Below are 22,684 nucleotides of genomic sequence, written 5' to 3'. Positions count from 1 at the left end.
ATAGTCCTCCTCCATGGCCTCACCAAACTCCTCCCAGTTCCGAGTTTTTGTCTCCGCAACTGCCCGAGCTGTGGCACGCCTGGCCTGCCGATGCCCGTCAGCTGCCTCAGGAGTCCCGGAGGCCAACATGGCCCGATAGGACTCCTTCAGTTTGACGGCATCCCTTACTTCCGGTGTCCACCACCGGGTTCGGGGATTGCCGCCACGACAGGCACCGGAGACCTTGCGGCCACAGCTCCGAACAGCCGCGTCGACAATGGAGGCAGAGAACATGATCCACTCAGACTCAATGTCCCCCGCCTCCCTCGGAAGCTGGGAGAAGCTCTCCCGGAGGTGGAAGTTAAAGACCTCCCCAACAGAGTGCTCGGCCAGACGTTCCCAGCAGACCCTCACCATACGTTTGGGCCTGCCAGGTCTGTCCAGCTTCATCCTCCACCAGCGGATCCAACTCACCACCAGGTGGTGATCAGTTGACAGCTCAGCCCCTCTCTTCACCCGAGTGTCCAAGACATAGGGCCGGAGGTCCGATGAAACGACAACAAAGTCAATCATCAACCTCCGACCTAAGGTGTCCTGGTGCCACGTGCACTTATGGACACCCCTATGCTCGAACATGGTGTTCGTTATGGACAAACCGTGACTAGCACAGAAGTCCAATAACAAAACACCACTCGGGTTCAGATTGGGGAGGCCGTTCCTCCCAATCACTCCCCTCCAGGTGTCACTGTCGTCGCCCACGTGAGCGTTGAAGTCCCCCAGTAGAACAATGGAGTCCCCAGTCTGAGCACCTCTCAGTACCTCTCCCAGGGACTCCAAGAAAGCCGAATACTCTATACTGCTATTTGGCCCATAGGCACAAACAACAGCAAGAGCCCTCTCTCCGATCCGAAGGCGCAGAGAGGTGACCCTCTCGTTCACTGGGGTAAACTCCAACACATGGCGGCTGAGCTGGGGAGCTATAAGCAAGCCCACACCAGCCCGCCGCCGCTCACCATGGGCGACTCCAGAGAAGTGGAGAGTCCAGCCCCTCTCGAGGAGCTGGGTTCCGGAGCCCAAGCTGTGCATGGAGGTGAGCCCGATTATCTCTAGCCGGTACCTCTCAACCTCCCGCACAAGCTCAGGCTCTTTACCCCCCAGCGAAGTGACATTCCATGTCCCAACAGCTAGCCGCTGTCTTCGGGGATCAGGTCGTCGAGGCCCCTGCCTTCGACTGCCGCCCAATCCACACTGCACCGGCCCCCTACGGCTACCTCTGTAGGTGGTGAACCCACAGGAGGTCGGGCCCACATCACCGCTGCGGGCTGAGCCCGGCCGGGCCCCGTGGGCAAAGGCCCGGCCACCAAGCACTCAGATACAAGCCCCAACCCCAGGCCTGGCTCCAGGGTGGGGCCCCGGCTGCGCCATACTGGGCGACATCACGGTCCTTGATTGAGTGTTATCCATAAGGGGTTTTGGTGAACTGCTCTTGGTCTGGCCTGTCACCTAGGACCTGTCTGCCTTGGAAGACCCTAACAGGGGCGTAATGCCCCCGACAACATAGCTCCTAGGATCATTCAAGCACATAAACCCCTCCACCACAATAAGGTGGCAGTTCTAGGAGGAGTTTAAGTTACCGGTATAAGATTATTTAATTTGCTCCAGAATGTGATTGTCTCAGTTCATCTGATTATTTAATTAGCCTTTTACATTTTATCAGTGAAAATGCATGCATGTACATGTATATTGCATAAGTTATAACACCTATCCTGTTTTAATGAGAGTCAACCCACAATCAATGAAGTCAAATCAGTCCAAGTTGAGCAAGTTGGTAATGGTATTTCTTACTTTCACCATAAATTTTTATTTATATGACTTTGGTCTATAGCTGTAAAAGGCCTCGGCCTTAAAACCGGTTCCTGCTGTGATGTCACGCACTCAGGCATGGCTGGCTCAGCGCAGCAGCTCGAATGCCAATTTTGTGGTCGATTTTAACTCTCAAAAAAAAAAAAAATATATATATATATATATATATATATATATATATATATATATATATATATATATATATATAATTTTTATTCCCATTTATGCAGCATACAAGAGTCAAGGATGGAGATACTATCCACTCAGAAATTTATTTAAAAATAAAGGCTCTGCGTATCTCCTTTAAAGAGCCAACCCTGAGAGAAGTTGAGGAGGTTTTCAAAGCAGCTAGGACTAACTCAGCTCCAGATCCAAGTGAAGTACCATATGCTGTCTATAAGAGGTGCCCCAGACTCCTGCAGCGGCTATGGAAAATCATCAAGGTCATTTGGAGGATGGGAAAAGTGGCACAGCAGTGGAGGCATGCAGAGGGCATCTGGATCCCAAAGGAGGAGAACTCGAGCACACAGGAGTAGTCACTCAGCTCATCCAAGAGGCTTGAGAAGGCAACAGTGACCTGGCAATTCTGTGGCTCAACCTTGCCAATGCCTATGGGTCAATCCCACACAAGCTGGTGGAGACCTCGCTTGTGTGACACCATGTTCCAGACAAGATCAGAGACCTCATTCTGGACTATTACAGCTGTTTCCGTTTGAAAGTCACCTCTGGAACAGTAACATCTGCATTTCATCAGCTGGAGAAAGGGTATTATCACTGGGTGCACTATCTCAGTGATCTTGTTTTCCTTGGCCATGAACATGCTTGTCAAGTCAGCAGAGGTGGAGTGCAGAGGTCCACTCACCAAGTCAGGTGTGTGGCAGCCCCCCATTAGAGCATTTATGGATGACCCGAGGGTGACCACAACATCAGTTCCGAGCTGCAGATGGATCCTTCCAGGCCTTGAACACCTCATCAGCTGGGCCCAGATGGATTTCAAGCCAGCCAAGTCCTGATCCTTAGTGGTGAAGAAGGGGAAGGTAACAGACAAGTTCCGGTTTTACCTAGGAGGAGTCCAGATTCCATCAATCCTCAAGAAACCAGTTAAGAGTCTAGGAAAGACCTTGAACAGTACACTGAGGGATACAGCAGCTCTTCAAGAAACTGGCTGAGAGCTGGGGACTTGGCTTGCAGTGGTCTATGATGCCCTCTCCAGCCCAACCAACTTCCTTTCCTGAGACCTGGCAGAAAACCCAGCATGCCCGCTATGCCATGGAAGGGGATCTTTGGAGCACATACTCAGCAGTTGCCCAAAAGCCCTGGGAGAGGGCCGTTATCACTGGTGGCATGACCAGGTGTTGAGGGCAATAGCAGAGACCATCAGCACAGGGATCTCTTCGAGCAGACATCAAGAACCAGCCAAGTATGGTATTGCCTTTGTCAAGGCCAGAGAGAAGCCCCAACAGCACAAGAATCCAGCAGGGGAGCTCTTGGCGACAGACTGGCAACTTAAGGTCGACCTGGGGAGACACCTCAAGTTTTCCGACACGATTGCTGTGACCACACTCAGGCCGGACATTGTTCTTATGTCTGAAGCATCAAAGCAGGTGGTCCTGCTAGAACTGACTGTGCCCTGGAAAGATCAGATGGTAGAGGCCTTTGAGAGGAAGAGGGCCAAATACCAGGAGCTTGCAGCCAAATGCCGGAACAAGGGATGGAGAACCTACTGCTACCCCACTGAGGTCAGCTGCTGTGGATTCACCGGCCAGTCACTCTCCAGAGCCCTGAAGCTGTTGGGGATCAGAGGACTGCATAACAAGAAACCCATCAAGAACATCACAGATACTGTGGAGAAAGCATCCAGATGGCTGTAGATCAAACAGGGTGATCCATGGACTACACAAGCTACCCAGATACAAGTCCGGGAAATGATCACCCCTGGCTGGGTCACCTGGGCGAGGGTGGATGATGTTGAAAGACCCGAAACACCCAATGGCCCCAGGTTACATCACTGATGATGTGTCTGGGTTGTAGTGAAAGGTGTATATTACAAAAAATTACAAAAAAATTTCAAAAAAAAAAATTTCTCAGTTTCAGCATTTGCTATGTTTTCTTTGTACTATTTTCAATTTTAAATTAAATATAGGGTTTCTGTGATTTGCAGATTATCACATTCTGTTTTTATTTACAGTTTACACAGCATCCCAACTTTTTTGGAATTGGGGTTGTAGTATAGTAGTGTGATTTTGAAAACATCGGCATCGAGTTGCCAGGTTATTAGGTTTATTAGTATGGGTGAATTTGTACGTTCAGTTTCTCAGCCCTGTTTTACTCCATCGATCACTGACTAGAAGCATTTCAGTGATGGTGATTGGCATTATTTTATGATCTATGGAAGGATCGATGTAAAATGATGGTCCGGCATGCTGTTTGAGGAAAATAATCAACTTCACGTCTCAAAAACAAACTAGTTATAGTAGCAACTCTGATACAGAAGTCGTTCACTTTTACCTTCCTGTGTAAGAAATAAAGAAAATTTACACTATGGTGCTAAGAAACCACAAAATGCAAATACCTCTGCCCCTAAAACTTAAACTTACTGTTTCAAAGTGCTGACACTGGAGACTCCGTCCATAAATGTGTAATAAACACCTCCTTACAAATACATAATCTGTTTTTTTTAAATATTTTGCAGTTAATGTACTACTATATCTCTGTCCAAACAGGAGTCTTTAAGGAGATGGATAAGGACGGCTCCAGGGTCATTGAGCTGAACATCTCTGAGGTGGGTCCAGATTGCGTGATCGTGTTTGAGGAATAGAGTACTTTTCTCGAGAAAGTGTGAGAATGTAGAGAAAGTTTTGCTTGATGGACACTGTGTATGTGTATATGCCACTATAGTATTTTTTTTAATTATTATTAAAAATGTTTGTCTGTCTCGGTCACAGTGGCTGTACCTGACCATGTGCAGCTGAGTTTCCTGAACCGAGCTGCATCAAGAAAATGGTGACGTCCATGAAAATGCTGAGAAAACTGTCAGCACAGGTCTGGCTGCCTTAACCACTTCAATGCTAACTAGACCCACCTCAGAAACCTTCGTACGTTATCAACTATGCAACATACAGAGCTTCGCCATCTAAAACTACATGATTTGCATTGCATTCCATACACTACACAGCTGCATTAAGAGTGAACAAATCTCACACCATGCCTAAGTGCATGTCACTAATCTTATTTCATAGCCTTTGATGACCTAGAATATCCATTCATCCATTATTTATAGCCACTTATTCTGTACAGAGCCACTGGCAAGCTGGAGCCTATCCCAGCTGACTATGGGCGAAAGGTGGGGTACAACAAAATAAATATAAAAAATATAAAAACAAGTTAACGAGTATCATAAGGAGATGTAGGAAGGATTATTATCTCATCTCATTATCTCTAGCCGCTTTATCCTGTTCTACAGGGTCGCAGGCAAGCTGGAGCCTATCCCAGCTGACTACGGGCAAAAGGCGGGGTACAACAAAATAAATATAAAAAATATAAAAACAAGTTAACGAGTATCATAAGGAGATGTAGGAAGGATTATGATGGTAAATTAATCTATAATAAAAATAATATTAAAGGAATATGGAATATATTAAATAGTATTATTAAAGATGGTTCTGGACAAATACATTACCCTAAATACTTTAATGACAAAGGTACTGAAAATTATAACATGGACGTAGTTGCTAATAGTTTTAATAATTTTTTTGTTAATGTTGCACCAAGATTAGATCAAAATATTTCTGATCCGGTAACAAATGATGATTGTATAGATAATATTATAAAGAGGAATTCTTGTTCTATGTTTCTTACACCAGTAGATGAGAAGGAAATTATTGATATAGTTAATAAATGTAGTAATAAAATATCCACAGATTGTAATGATATTGATATGAAACTAGTGAAAACTATTATTGGGGGGGATTTCTAAACCATTAACATACATCTGTAACTTTTCATTTCAAACCGGTACATTTCCAAGCAGGCGGCACGGTGGTGTAGTGGTTAGCGCTGTCGCCTCACAGCAAGAAGGTCCTGGGTTCGAGCCCCGTGGCCGGCGAGGGCCTTTCTGTGCGGAGTTTGCATGTTCTCCCCGTGTCCGCGTGGGTTTCCTCCGGGTGCTCCGGTTTCCCCCACAGTCCAAAGACATGCAGGTTAGGTTAACTGGTGACTCTAAATTGACCGTAGGTGTGAATGTGAGTGTGAATGGTTGTCTGTGTCTATGTGTCAGCCCTGTGATGACCTGGCGACTTGTCCAGGGTGTACCCCGCCTTTCGCCCGTAGTCAGCTGGGATAGGCTCCAGCTTGCCTGCGACCCTGTAGAAGGATAAAGCGGCTAGAGATAATGAGATGAGATGAGACATTTCCAAGCAATATGAAAATAGCAAAAGTAATTCCATTGTATAAATCCAGGGACAAACACAACTTCACAAACTATAGACCTGTTTCTTTACTTCCTCAATTCTCCAAAATTCTTGAAAAACTATTCAATAACAGATTAGATAAATTCATTAAAAAATACAAACTACTCAGTGATAGTCAATATGGATTTAGAGCAAATAGATCAACAGAGATGGCACTAATGGAATCAATTGAAGAAATCAGTAACTCTATAGATAAGAAATATTTCACTGGGATATTTATTGATCTTCAAAAAGCTTTTGATACTATTAATCATGATATATTAATTAATAAGATGGAACAATATGGGATAAGGGGAGTTGTATTAAATTGGATAAAAAGTTATTTGAGCAACAGGACACAATTTGTGAAGTTGGGTGACTCTGTCTCAACTCATTTGAATATTGATTTTGGGGTCTCTCAGGGGTCAGTATTGGGTCCTAAACTGTTTATTCTTTATATAAATGATATGTGCAATGTATCAAAGATATTTAAGATGGTATTATTTGCAGATGACACAAATGTTTTGTTCTGGAACAAATTTACATGGGTTAGAAAACAATCTCTTCAGAATTGTGCAGGTTAAAAAGTTGGTTTGATCGAAATAAATCATAAAATCTGTCTAAAACAAAAATCATGTTATTTAATAATTATAAAATAAATAGGGCAATAAATGTACAGATAGATGGTGTATTGAAAGAGTTTCTAATAATAAATTTCTTAGGGTAATAATAGATGATATAATTAATTGGAAATCACATATAAAATACAAGGCGGCACGGTGGTGTAGTGGTTAGCGCTGTCGCCTCACAGCAAGAAGGTCCTGGGTTCGAGCCCCGGGGCCGGCGAGGGCCTTTCTGTGTGGAGTTTGCATGTTCTCCCCGTGTCCGCGTGGGTTTCCTCCGGGTGCTCCGGTTTCCCCCACAGTCCAAAGACATGCAGGTTAGGTTAACTGGTGACTCTAAATTGACCGTAGGTGTGAATGGTTGTCTGTGTCTATGTGTCAGCCCTGTGATGACCTGGCGACTTGTTCAGGGTGTACCCCGCCTTTCGCCCGTAGTCAGCTGGGATAGGCTCCAGCTTGCCTGCGACCCTGTAGAAGGATAAAGCGGCTAGAGATAATGAGATGAGATGAGATATAAAATACATACTAATGAAACTATCAAGAAGCATACACTGTAAAAAAAAAAGTGACCATCTCAACTTAAATTTTCTAGGTAACATGATGCAAGAGAATTTTGTGTTGAGATGGTCAACACCAAAAGGTAAGTTGGCTGAACTCAAATTTAAACTCAGAAATCCTTGTTAGGTCAACAGCAATTGAGACAGGTTGAGTAAACTAGAATTTTCTAGGCAACATGATGCAAGAGAATTTTGAGTTGAGATGGTCAACAACAAATAGTACGTTGGTTGAACTCAAATTTCAACTCAGAAATCCTTGTTGACTTAAGAAGGATTTTCGTGTTTAAATTTGAGTTCAACCAACTTACCTTTTGTTGTTGACCATCTCAACACAAAATTCTCTTGCATCATGTTGCCTAGAAAATTTAAGTTGAGATGGTCACTTTTTTTTTTACAGTGCACATAGACACAGACAACCATTCACACTCACATTCACACCTACGGTCAATCACATTCACACCTACGGTCAACTTAGAGTCACCAGTTAACCTAACCTGCATGTCTTTGGACTGTGGGGGAAACCGGAGCACCTGGAGGAAACCCACACGGACACGGGGAGAACATGCAAACTCCGCACAGAAAGGCCCTCGCCGTCCACGGGGCTCGAACCCGGACCTTCTTGCTGTGAGGCGACAGCGCTAACCACTACACCACCGTGCCGCCTCGGGTAATCATATTATTATTATTATTATTATTATTATCTGTCTAGTTCAACCAGATTATATGTACACAATATGACCAAAAGTATGTGGACACCTGACCATCACAGCCATATGTGGTTCTTCTCCAAACTGTTGCCACAAAGTGTTAAGCTCACAACTGTTGACCATCTTTGTATGTTGTCCCTGCTAAAAATATTCTATAGAATTCCTATAGAACAAGTTCTAAAGGAATCCTATAGAAAACTTAATGGAAATCCTGTAGAACTTTAGTACCCAAGGCCTATTGGAAAAAAAGTTCTACACTGTAAAAAAAAAAGTGACCATCTCAACTTAAATTTTCTAGGCAACATGATGCAAGAGAATTTTGTGTTGAGATGGTCAACAACAAAAGGTAAGTTGGTTGAACTCAAATTTAAACACGAAAATCCTTCTTAAGTCAACAAGGATTTCTGAGTTGAAATTTGAGTTCAACCAACGTACTATTTGTTGTTGACCATCTCAACTCAAAATTCTCTTGCATCATGTTGCCTAGAAAATTCTAGTTTACTCAACCTGTCTCAATTGCTGTTGACCTAACAAGGATTTCTGAGTTTAAATTTGAGTTCAGCCAACTTACCTTTTGGTGTTGACCATCTCAACACAAAATTCTCTTGCATCATGTTGCCTAGAAAATTTAAGTTGAGATGGTCACTTTTTTTTTTACAGTGATACAGCGCATGTATATATGCGTCATTGGTTCTACCAACAAGGATACCAACATGCAGCGTTGCAACAGGTTGCAGCTAGTTCTATCAACAAGGATATCTTTGATATTTGGATGTTAAAATTCTTGATAGCTCAACATGATATCACAATGAGAGAAAGTGTATTAGGCCGACCTGGTTTAGTTGGTTGTAAGTGAAAATTACATTTCTGAGTCAAATGATATGTAAAATCTATGTTCAATCAACAAATCAACACCCGCCCGTAAAATTTTTTACAGTGTATCTGTGTTGAGTAAAGCTAAGCATGTCCTGAACTATAATTCACTCCGCATTCTTTACTGTTCCCTGGTTTTACCGTACTTAAATTACTGCTCAGTGGTGTGGGGAAATACGTATAAATGTTCACTTCATGCAATAACTATACTTCAAAAAAGAGCTATAAGAATAATTCATAGTGCTGGTTACCGAGATCATACTAATTCACTATTCTTAAAGGAACAGTCCACCGTACTTCCATAATGAAATATGCTCTTATCTGAATTGAGACGAGCTGCTCCGTACCTCTCTGAGCTTTGCGCGACCTCCCAGTCAGTCAGATGCAGTCAGACGCGCTGTCACTCCTGTTAGCAATGTAGCTAGGCTCAGCATGGCCAATGGTATTTTTTGGGGCTGTAGTTAGATGCGACCAAACTCTTCCGCGTTTTTCGTGTTTACATAGGTTTATATGACCAGTGACATGAAACAAGTTCAGTTACACAAATTGAAACGTGGTGATTTTCTATGCTATGGAAAGTCCGCACTATAATGACAGGCGTACTAACACCTTCTGCGTGCTTCGGCAGCGCATTGATACGGAGCTCAGACATCAATGCGCTGTCGAAGCGCGCAGAAGGTGTTAGTACGCCTGTCATTATAGTGCGGACTTTCCATAGCATAGAAAATCGCCACGTTTCAATTTGTGTAACTGAACTTGTTTCATGTCACTGGTCAAAATATTCTATAGAATTCCTATAGAACAAGTTCTAAAGGAATCCTATAGAAAACTTAATGGAAATCCTGTAGAACTTTAGTACCCAAGGCCTATTGGAAAAAAAGTTCTACACTGTAAAAAAAAAAGTGACCATCTCAACTTAAATTTTCTAGGCAACATGATGCAAGAGAATTTTGTGTTGAGATGGTCAACAACAAAAGGTAAGTTGGTTGAACTCAAATTTAAACACGAAAATCCTTCTTAAGTCAACAAGGATTTCTGAGTTGAAATTTGAGTTCAACCAACGTACTATTTGTTGTTGACCATCTCAACTCAAAATTCTCTTGCATCATGTTGCCTAGAAAATTCTAGTTTACTCAACCTGTCTCAATTGCTGTTGACCTAACAAGGATTTCTGAGTTTAAATTTGAGTTCAGCCAACTTACCTTTTGGTGTTGACCATCTCAACACAAAATTCTCTTGCATCATGTTGCCTATGTAATCAGGAAAAACGTGGAAGTGTTTGGTCGCATCTAACTACAGCCCCAAAAAATACCATTGGCCATGCTGAGCCTAGCTACATTGCTAACAGGAGTGACAGCGCGTCTGACTGACTGGGAGGTCGCACAAAGCTCGGAGAGGTACGGAGCAGCTCGTCTCAATTCAGATAAGAGCATATTTCATTATGGAAGTACGGTGGACTGTTCCTTTAAATTCAAAATGTTTAAAATTCAGGGATATTATAGAATATAAAACTGCCTTAGTAATGTACAAAGTAATGAATTAAAGTACCAAGGAATATCCAAATAATGTTCCCGGATAGAGAGGGGGGCTATAATTTTAGGGGGAAATTGAAATTTAAAATTCCCAGTGCTAGGATGTTAAAAATGTTCAGTATTTCTATTTGTGGAGTAAAGCTATGGAATAGTTTGAATGTGGAGCTCATGAAATATACAACTATAAACCAGTTCAAAAAAAGGTATAAGGAACAAATCTTTATGAGGTATAGGGAGGAGGAATTACAATAACATGCTATCGATAATATAAAAGTGTATATATATGTGGGTATGGGTACATATGGATATGGGTGTCTGTGTATCTATGGATGTGTATAGTTATAGGTAGGTGTATATGTATGTACTGTATATATGTATTGTATGTGTGTATATATGCATAACAAGTATTTGTATATATGATTTGATTTTGGTCGATATTATACCATGTTGGTATGTCTTGGTATGTTGGTATGTTTTTTTTTTTGTTGTTGTTGATTTTGCTTTCTTTTGTATATACAGTTTATTATGGTGGAAAGTGACGTTTGATTAACGGTGGTATAGAGGGTTAGGATAAGTTATTTACTTCTTCCTAATCCTTTCCGAACATTATTACGTTATTGCCTTGTGGCTACGCTATTCTGTTTGTTTATGATGATGCTTTGATGATTGCATTTTTTATTTTTTGTTGTTTGTTTGTTTTTATATCTTCTTTACTGTTCGGAATCAATCAATCAATCAATCAATCAATCAATCAATCAATCAACCTGGATAAGTCAGCAGGTCATCGCAGAGCTGACACATAGACACAAACATTCACATTCACACCTACGGTCAATTTAGAACCACCAATTAACCTAACCTGCATGTCTTTAGACCGTGGAGGAAACCGGAGCACCCGGAGGAAACCCATGCAGACACGGGGAGAACATGCAAACTCCACACAGAAAGGCCCTCGTCAGCCACTGTCTCGAACCCAGGACCTTCTTGCTGTGAGGCGACACTACACCGCCGTGCCGCCCAAGGTGGAATTTTAGAGCTGATTATTTGAGCAGATTTACAGCACGTTTATTGCTGTTGCTGTGTGAGTCGTTTACACCAACATTTATTACCTTGCCCCAGGACGGAGTCCACCAGGGGGCGAAGTATTTTTTTTTTTGGTCATGTTTCTTTGTTTTTTTGTAAACGGTATTACAGGAAAACGGCTGGATCAAGCTTCATGAAATTTTCAGGAAACTTTCAGATCTAACTGGACTGATCATCTCATTATCTCTAGCCGCTTTATCCTGTTCTACAGGGTCGCAGGCAAGCTGGAGCCTATCCCAGCCGACTACGGGCGAAAGGCGGGGTACACCCTGGACAAGTCGCCAGGTCATCACAGGGCTGACACATAGACACAGACAACCATTCACACCTACGGTCAATTTAGGTTCACCAGTTAACCTAACCTGCATGTCTTTGGACTGTGGGGGAAACCGGAGCACCCGGAAGAAACCCACGCGGACACGGGGAGAACGTGCAAACTCCGCACAGAAAGACCCTCGCCGGCCACGGGGCTCGAACCCGGACCTTCTTGCTGTGAGGCAACAGCGCTAACCACTACACCACTGTGCCGTCCCGGACTGATCAGTTTTGTTTTATTGCCATGCCAATGATAAACAGACATGCTTGATATGCATCGAGACTGTAGTGATCTGTTTAAAAGCAAATTACACTGTTTGCCAAAAGAAAAACAAATAATACATTTTGGTATTTATAGCTTAAATCATTTGGTAAGCAAATGTTTTAAAAGTGTGAAATTAATAATTACACTACCATTCAAAAGTTTGGGGTCACCCAGACAATTTTGTGTTTTCCATGAAAAGTCACTTTTATTTACCACCATAAGTTGTAAAATGAACAGAAAATATAGTCAAGACATTTTTCTGGCCATTTTGAGCATTTAATCGACCCCACAAATGTGATGCTCCAGAAACTCAATCTGCTCAAAGGAAGGTCAGTTTTATAGCTTCTCTAAAGAGCTCAACTGTTTTCAGCTGTGCTAACATGATTGTACAAGGGTTTTCTAATCATCCATTAGCCTTCTGAGGCAATGAGCAAACACATTGTACCATTAGAACACTGGAGTGAGAGTTGCTGGAAATGGGCCTCTATACACCTATGGAGATATTGCACCAAAAACCAGACATTTGCAGCTAGAATAGTCATTTACCACATTAGCAATGTATAGAGTGGATTTCTGATTAGTTTAAAGTGATCTTCATTGAAAAGAACAGTGCTTTTCTTTCAAAAATAAGGACATTTCAAAGTGACCCCAAACTTTTGAACGGTAGTGTATGTTTTGGTGTGTTATTGTGTGAAGTTGATAAGACCTGTAACAAAGCTAAAGATGAATGGTGGAGTTAAGAATGCAGTATAATTGAATTCCTTGATGCAACTCACCAATCTAGAAAACTGCACAAGAAGGTGAAGGAAACAACTGGCATGAAGAGACAACAAAAAGGAACCGACTGCATAAAAGATAAGGATGGTCGAATGCTTTTTGAGGTGAATGAAATCAAAGCCAGATGGGGGCAATATGTGAAGGAACTGTGTGATGGCAAGAGGGGAAATCAACCAACAATAAAAGGAGATGAAGGTGAGGATATTCTGCTGTCTGAGGTAGAGAAAGCCATCAAAGAGCTGAAGATTATAAAGGCACCAGGTAGTGACAAATTCACAACTCAGATGTTAAAACCATTAGATGAAAATGGAGTAAAGATTGTCCATAGTCTAGTGAATAAGATCGACAAGACAGGGTTCATACCAGCTGACATGAATGAGTCAATATTTATACAGTGGTGCTTGAAAGTTTGTGAACCCTTTAGAATTTTCTATATTTCTGCATAAATATAACCTAAAACAACATCAGATTTTCACACAAGTCCTAAAAGTAGATAAAGAGAACCCAGTTAAACAAATGAGACAAAAATATTATACTTGGTCATTTATTTATTGAGGAAAATGATCCAATATTACATATCTGTGAGTGGCAAAAGTATGTGAACCTCTAGGATTAGCAGTTAATTTGAAGGTGAAATTAGAGTCAGGTGTTTTCAATCAATGGGATGACAATCAGGTGTGAGTGGGCACCCTGTTTTATTTAGGTGGGGTTTACATTAGACCGTATCAGCGGATCATCAGATTAACGTTTTTAAAACGATTAGTGTGCACACAGCAACACCAATACACGATTCGCCTGCGCACAGCAACACCAATACACGGATATGCTCGGCTCCGCAGGCATCCTGCGCTCCAAATCACTCCGCCCTGAACAGCGAGTGCCCTCTGGAGGGTGCGCACTCCAGCCCTGCGCAGCTCACAGAGCGCGCGAGTGTAGTGCACAATCAGTGATTCGGGACTGAGCCGCTGTGTGTGTGATCCCAGCGCATATCACTTACCACTTGCAAGTGGAAGGATGGCAAGCCTAAAGACAATCATAACTACACAATGGGCAGTATTTGCAGTATTTTCATACTTTTATACTCTTTAATGAAAGGTGATACAAGGCGGAAGTCCGCGCCGTTTTTCAGCAGTCGCGTCACATGACCAACGCCAGCGAATCAGGAAGGTGGATGTCACAGTGACATTGTCCAATGACGACGCCAGCTAGAGCTCAGCACAGCGTATCCGCGTATTCTCAATGTTTACACAGCACCGGAGCTGACACGATCTGGATTGAATACGTGGACCCTGGCGGATTCCCGTTTCCCGGCGTTTCCAGGCGGTTTAATGTAAACGGACAGTGCATCCGCGAAGAAAATGAGACAGATACGGTCTAATGTAAACTTGGCCTTAAAGAACAGGGATCTATCAAAGTCTGATCTTCACAACACATGTTTGTGGAAGTGTATCATGGCATGAGCAAAGAAGATTTCTGAGGACCTCAGAAAAAGCGTTGTTGATGCTCATTAGGCTGGAAAAGGTTACAAAACCATCTCTAAAGAGCTTGGACTCCACCAATCTACAGTCAGACAGATTGTGTACAAATGGAGGAAATTCAAGACCATTGTTACCCTCCCTAGGAGTGGTCAACCAACAAAGATCACTCCAAGAGCAAGACATGTAATAGTCTGCGAGGTCACAAACGACCCCAGGGCAACTTCTAAGCAACTGAAGGCCTCTGTCACATTGGCTGATGTTAATGTTCATGAGTCCACCATCAGGAGAACACTGAACAACAATGGTGTGCATGGCAGGGTTGCAAGGAGAAAGCCACTGCTCTCCAAAAAGAACATTGCTGCTCGTCTGCAGTTTGCTAAAGATCATGTGGACAAGCCAGAAGGCTATTGGAAAAATGTTTTGTGGACAGATGAGACCAAAATAGAACTTTTTGGTTTAAATGAGAAGCGTTATGTTTGGAGAAAGGAAAACACTGCATTCCAGCATAAGAACCTTATCCCATCTGTGAAACATGGTGGTGGTAGTATCATGGTTTGGGCCAGTTTTGCTGCATCTGGGCCAGGACAGGACCAAGTACAACCCCAATTCCAAAAAAGTTGGGACAAAGTACAAATTATAAATAAAAACGGAATGCAATAATTTACAAATCTCAAAAACTGATATTGTATTCACAATAGAACATAGACAACATATCAAATGTCGAAAGTGAGACATTTTGAAATTTCATGCCAAATATTGGCTCATTTGAAATTTCATGACAGCAACACATCTCAAAAAAGTTGGGACAGGGGCAATAAGAGGCTGGAAAAGTTAAAGGTACAAAAAAGGAACAGCTGGAGGACCAAATTGCAACTCATTAGGTCAATTGGCAATAGGTCATTAACATGACTGGGTATAAAAAGAGCATCTTGGAGTGTCAGCGGCTCTCAGAAGTAAAGATGGGAAGAGGATCACCAATCCCCCTAATTCTGTGCCGACAAATAGTGGAGCAATATCAGAAAGGAGCTCGACAGTGTAAAACTGCAAAGAGTTTGAACATATCATCATCATCAGTGCATAATATCATCAAAAGATTCAGAGAATCTGGAAGAATCTCTGTGCATAAGGGTCAAGGCCGGAAAACCATACTGGGTGCCCGTGATCTTCAGGCCCTTAGACGGCACTGCATCACATACAGGCATGCTTCTGTATTGGAAATCACAAAATGGGCTCAGGAACATTTCCAGAGAACATTATCTGTGAACACAATTCACCGTGCCATCCGCCGTTGCCAGCTAAAACTCTATAGTTCAAAGAAGAAGCCATATCTAAACATGATCCAGAAGTGCAGCCATCTTCTCTGGGCCAAGGCTCATTTAAAATGGACTCTGGCAAAGTGGAAAACTGTTCTGTGGTCAGACGAATCAAAATTTGAAGTTCTTTATGGAAATCAGGGACGCCATGTCATTCGGACTAAAGAGGAGAAGGACGACCCAAGTTGTTATCAGCGCTCAGTTCAGAAGCCTGCATCTTTGATGGTATGGGGTTGCATTAGTGCGTGTGGCATGGGCAGCTTACACATCTGGAAAGACACCATCAATGCTGAAAGGTATATCCAGGTTCTAGAGCAACATATGCTCCTATCCAGACGACGTCTCTTTCAGGGAAGACCTTGCATTTTCCAACATGACAATGCCAAACCACATACTGCATCAATTACAGCATCATGGCTGCGTAGAAGAAGGGTCCAGGTACTGAACTGGCCAGCCTGCAGTCCAGATCTTTCACCCATAGAAAACATTTGGCGCATCATAAAACGGAAGATATGACAAAAAAAGGCCTAAGACAGTTGAGCAACTAGAATCCTAGATTAGACAAGAATGGGTTAACATTCCTATCCCTAAACTTGAGCAACTTGTCTCCTCAGTCCCCAGACGTTTACAGACTGTTGTAAAGAGAAAAGGGGATGTCTCACAGTGGGAAACATGGCCTTGTCCCAACTTTGAGATGTGTTGTTGTCATGAAATTTAAAATCACCTAATTATTCTCTTTAAATGATACATTTTCTCAGTTTAAACATTTGATATGTCATCTATGTTCTATTCTGAATAAAATATGGAATTTTGAAACTTCCACATCATTGCATTCGGTTTTTATTTACAATTTGTACTTTGTCCCAACTTTTTTGGAATCGGGGTTGTATAATATTTTTGTCTCATTTGTTTAACTGGGTTCTCTTTATCTACTTTTTGGACTTGTGTGAAAATCTGATGATGTTTTAGGTCATATTTATGCAGAAATACAGAAAGTTCTCAAGCGTCCACAAACTTTCAAGCACCACTGTAAGACTTCCCAAGAAACCAAAGGCAGCAATGTGCACTGAATACAGGACTCTGAGTCTGATGAGCCATCTACTGAAAATGACCTTAAGGGTAATACTTATGAGAAACAGGAAGAAAACTGAGAAGGAAATTAGTGAGATGCAAAGTGGTTTCATGGCTGGAAAGGGAACTTGAGAAGGTATTTTCAACATGCAGATGATTTGTGAGAGATACATTGAAATAGATAAGCATGTGTATGAAAGCTTCATTGATTATGAAAAAGCATTTGACAGTCAACCATGAAAGAATGATTAAATGCTTGGAAGACATTGGAGTGGATGATAAAGACCTCAGGCTTATACTGAACCTCTACTGGATGTAGAGAGCAGCAGTTCAACTCGATCAAAGCATCTCTGACAAGAAAGAAATCAAAAGAGGAGTCCGCCAGGGATGTGTGCTTTCACCATGCCTTTTCAACCTTTATACAGAATGTATCTTCAGATCCATCAGAAATGACAAAGGAGTGAACATGGGAGGCATTCAGATCAACAATCTTCACTATGCAGATGACACTGTACTGCTAGCTGGAAGATTTACAGGCATTGGTTGACCACATGAATGAAGTTGGGAAACTCTTCAATATGAAGATGAATGCTAAGAAAACAAAAGCTATGGTAAAAAGCAAAAGAACTGAAAAACCAAATATCAACATCACCATAGATGGTACACTGATTGAACAAGTGAGATACTTCATCTACCTAGGACACAAGATAACACATGATGGCAGATGTGATGAGATCAAGAGGAGAATTGCGATTGCTAAAATATCCTTCTCTGAAATGCAAAAGATATTACAATCTCACAAAATATCACTGACCACAAGAAAGTGAATTCTCCAGTGTGATGTTTGGTCAACTCTGAGATATGGGTCTGAAACCTGGACAATCACTCCTGTAATGAGCAAACGCCTGGCTGCATTTGAAATGTGGGCATATCGGAGAATGTTACAAATATCCTGGACAGCAAAAATCACCAACAAGGAGGTATTAGAGAGGATTAACATCGAAGAACATCTCATGAACATTATATATATATTAACCCTCATCCTACCATGCTATTTTACACCTTAATCTTACCATGTGGGGTCCGTTTGGACCCCAATACTTTTCTTTAAAATTAAAGCTTATAAAGACAAAATCACCAGATAAGTTTTGTTCAGAACATCTTGTATTAATAACAGCAATACACTAAAGGGCCCAAGGCGTAAAGAACACACTTAACCTTCATCCTACCAGCCAATTTTACATACACAAACTACCAGGCGGGGTCCGTATGGACCCCAGGAGGGAATACCTTGAAATCAATGTAGTAAGAACCAATTCAATGCAGCAAACAGACATAACTTTATTGAAGAACAAAATCCACTATGGCTGAATATCAGTGATGTATTATAAATGCAATAACATTGCAATAATATTGCAATAACTAGCATACATGTAGCAAATTATAGCGCCACAAAAAAAATTGGCATTATATACATGATTTTTGCAGCTCATGCAGCTGTAAAACATTCTGGATTACAACTTAGGTCTTTTCTTACAGAATTTAAAACAAAAAAGTAATTGTAAAATAATTTAGGGCTTTTGTTTTACAGCCTGTGCTTATTGCAGCAGTGGGGTCCACACGGACCCCAAGAAGGAATGCCTTGGTAGTTTCATTATGGAACATAAAAGAAATAAAAGAAGTTAACTTTCAGTGTGCTATTCAATTATAAAATGAAAGACAGATAAACTTTACTCTGGGGTCCGGTTGGACCCCAGTAACAAATTAATTATACCTTCACAATGCAAAAAGCTGATCTTCCGGTGCTTTAGTGTTTTAATTAAGACATAAATTCCGACAAATTCATAAAACGGTGAGGCAGTATGTCACATATTTTTAAAATGGCAAACAAACATATAGGTGCGGGGTCCAGATGGACCCCACTTGGTAGGATGAAGGTTAAGAAACTCAAGTATTTTGGGCATATTATCTACCACAATATTTTTCATTGCACACATTTATAGGGAAAAATTAATGGAAAAGAGCAAGGCCAATAATTTTATGGACATCCAACATCTGTAGGTGGACAGGCCTCAGTTACACCAAAGCAGTGCAAATGGCTCAGGACAACAGAAGTGGCTGGAGAACTATTGCATCCAACCCTCGACCTGAGGATGGAACCTGATGACAACGACGTGTTATTGTGGTATTTAACCTCAAATTTTAAAAGTGACAGACTTAAACTCTGTGTGTGTGTAAGTAATTATGTCCTGCAGTCTGACCTGACGCTTTGCTCACAGTCTCTCTTGACTCTTCTTGTGAATGTGATTGTAGAGATGCTGCCATCGATACAGAAAGCTGTTTGGACATGCTGCAGATGTGCGCACTGTTTAACAGTCAGCACTAATGTCACTGTTGGTATTCAGACATGCAGTGTGTCAGGGCATTGTCGAAAAGTTGACACACATACCTTTGCTCAGGATACTCAGTCCTTTCCTGCTGTGTACCACTAGTGCTGTCATTGTTTTTTTTTATCTCTCTCTCATATTATATATGAGTCAGATATAAAAAAAAAAAAGTGTGTGCATGCCAGGATGTTTATTTTTCAGTGTTGATGGGTGTGTCAGTGTTTTGACCCTGGACGTTCTGGCCCTTGGCTTGACATGCATAATTTGGCCCTTGGGGGAAACCTGTACTAGGGTGTAGGTGTAAAGTTCAAAGTTATAACTTGGTGAAAACGTGGATATGTGAAGTGTATTGAACTCAGTTGTTTCTGAAGACTACAACCACTGAGAGAGAGAGAGAGAGAGAGAGAGAGAGAGAGAGAGAGAGATATATTGATTGATTGATTGATTAAAATATAGTTTGTGAGAAATGGATATTGAATCTTTAGAGATAGGCACAGCAGTGTTTAACTTTTAAGGGATACAGAATGGGAAACTGGAAAAATAGCCTCAATGAGGTTGGAGCTCGGGGTGGCACAGTGGTTAGCACTGTCGCCTCACATCAAGAAGGTCCTGGGTTCGAGCCCAGCAGCCGGCAAGGGCCTTTCTGTGTGGAGTTTGCACGCTCTCCCTGTGCGGGTTTCCTCCGGGTGCTCTGGTTTCCCAAGGCATGCAGGTTAGGCTAATTGGTGGCTCTAAATTGACCGTAGGTGTGAATGTGAGTGTGAATGGTTGTCTGGTGTCCATGTGTTAGCCCTGCGATGACCTGGCGACTTGTCCAGGGTGTACCCTGCCTTTCGCCTGTCGTCAGCTGGGATAGGCTCCAGCTTTCCTGTGACCCTGTAGGACAGGATAAACGTCTACAGATAATGGATGGATGGAGGTTGGAGCTCATACCAGCCACTGTTATTGTGTATGAGTTTGAAATCCGATCAGTCCTGTAGGAGTAGCGATTTTTGTGAAATTGCATATGACCCCTGTGGGGCCGCATCCATAGCAGGTGGTGCCACCTGGTGAACAATTCTTGTTGCAACATGTCTTTAGAGTCTTCTGGGTGAACATGTCATAGCAGTTTACGAACAGTAGCGTTTGGTGTGACGAGTCACCCACCATTTTCAAACGCCCATAAAATGTTTAATGACAGGTAGTGCCACCGACTTGACAACTTTTACGCACACCCACCTGGGGAACATTGTGAGTTTGATCAATCCTGTAAGAGGAGAAGCAATTTTTGTAAATTGTGGACGGACGACGCGTGACCGCATACTAAAAACCACAAACCTTGACTGCTGTACTGCACACTCCAGTCCAGTAGGTGGCGCAAACAAGCTATAACGTTTGACACCAGCTTCATTAATTTGAAGATCGCTTCTAGTTGTTTGGCTAACGATACTGACTAAGCGTCAGGATTTTAGATGTGGTCAATATTGCTTTTCAAATGAAACACAAACGGACACCAAAAATTATATTGGAATAATATTTAAGTCAACGGTACAACATAAGCTGTTTAACTTGCTTGCTACTATGAGTTAAGGGTCTTTGTTTATTGCGTCATGATTGGTTACTGGACCCATAGAAGAGGCTGCTGATTGGATAGCATACTTAGTTTGGTTACGCTTAACCAATCGTAGCAGAGGAGGCTGGGTTTGTCGAAATGCTGACAGGAAATGCAACGCATTAACGCTAGCATGTTGTATGCTAATTTATGTATGTGCAGAATTTGGTCCGCACATGATAAATATCTTTCAGCAGAAATTTTTGATAAAAAGGCATACATGTCAACCCCTCAGGGCGCTCACCTGTACTCCCTGGTAAAGAAATCCATAATTTCCATACCAAATCCATAGTAATATTTCATGCATAATAAAAATACCAGATCTTACCTAATATATGCACTGGTTTATTTCTGTACAACCTTTGTTGGCTTTTGCGTGAAGAAATTAATTGACGGCTGTCTCTTTTTCTGGTTTCCATTCTTCACATGCATTTGAGAATTCCAGAGGCAAACACTTTCACGTCTCGACAACAAATTGTGCAGTTGACATACTCAGCACCCATTTTGGAAGCGATAATTATTCCATTGAATGTTTCTGTCCATTCGGGAAGAAAGCAACCTCCAGTTTTAGATGTTTTGAGTTTTTTCTTTGGTGGTGCCGACGTCTTGACCTGTCTATTGTTACACTACATGTGTATGGAATCAATTTTGTGCCAAAATATTAATACAATAATTTTGAAATATCAAACAAAAACGATAAATCAAAATAAAAAAGTCAATTTTTTTTAGACTGGCAAACAAATTATTCGTGTACTCGTGCAAAATATCAGTCTATTACTCTTCAGAAACCTTTTATTTTTGTTCCGCGTCTTTCTCAGTTTTGTTTGCCGTAATTTATTTTGGTTGCGATTCCAGCTTTCTCGTTTGCGCTCCCTGACTTTTTGCTTGCAGTTTTGGCACAAACTTCACGTGTGGGTGGGCTGTCCAGGAATGCATTCCCATTGGCTAACTTGTGTTTGACTGACAGCTACGCTCAGCGATTCCCCCGGAAGCTGTTGCGGCCATTTCCTACTCGGATTCTGGCGGACTGTTTGACGAGTGACCGATCCATTGACGGTAAACAAGGATCGAGTGGACTTCAGTGGCGACTATGATATTGAATTAATTCAACAAAGTGTAAGTACGGGACAAATGTGTTGCAGTAGTACACATTATGCAGGCGTGTTTAACGTTAGCAAGACAGCTATTATATTGGGTAGTGGAGCTAAGGCTAACATTTGACTTGCCACGAAACACCTGCATAATGTGTACTACTGCAACACATACAGCACATTTGTCCCGTACTTACACTTTGTTGAATTAATTTAATATCATAGTCGCCACTGAAGTCCACTCGATCCTTGTTTACCGTTAATGGATCGGTGACTCGTCAAACAGTCCGCCAGAATCCGAGTAGGGAATGGCCGCAACCATAGACATATAAACATAGACGCCGCATTGAGCTGGTGGCCCATTGCTGGGATAAGTCAGAGTGTCCGCCATATCTGATGTGGCAAATCTTCCCCGTAAACCAATGCAAGTAAATGGACTGAACTTCATAAAGCCCCTTTCTACAATAATATTTAACTCGATGCCTTTTATTCACCCATTAAGACACACGTATATATTTGGGAAACAAAACAGGCATCAAAACAACACAACTTTTAATGTGATGGTTATAAATAGTGTGCGAAATACCCTGTACACTGCAAACTAGTGATAAATAGCTCAGGTAAGCTAATCAGTCAGCATACCGCAGCAAGCTACCAAAACCTGAGGCCAAAATAACCAACCTACAAGACTGAATATGATAAATGATGGAAATAGTGGAAAAACTGGAAAT

The 22,684-nt window shown here is 41.9% G+C and overlaps 1 long non-coding RNA gene across 2 annotated transcripts in view; it reads right to left on the bottom strand.

Moving 5' to 3' along the window:
• Positions 1-21,734, bottom strand: part of LOC132874916 (uncharacterized) — a 28,241-nt gene extending 6,507 nt beyond the window's left edge. For both annotated transcript variants that reach the window (XR_009651724.1, XR_009651722.1), the window contains exon 1: positions 21,191-21,734. This is a non-coding gene — a long non-coding RNA (uncharacterized LOC132874916). The remainder of the gene's footprint in view (positions 1-21,190) is intronic.
• Positions 21,735-22,684: the final 950 nt, after the last annotated feature.

The sequence above is a fragment of the Neoarius graeffei genome, chromosome 27 (genome assembly GCF_027579695.1).
Source record: "Neoarius graeffei isolate fNeoGra1 chromosome 27, fNeoGra1.pri, whole genome shotgun sequence".
Lineage (NCBI taxonomy): Eukaryota > Metazoa > Chordata > Actinopteri > Siluriformes > Ariidae > Neoarius > Neoarius graeffei.
The sequence above is the reverse complement of the archived record's forward strand: the minus strand, read 5'-3'. Positions and strand labels throughout refer to the sequence as shown.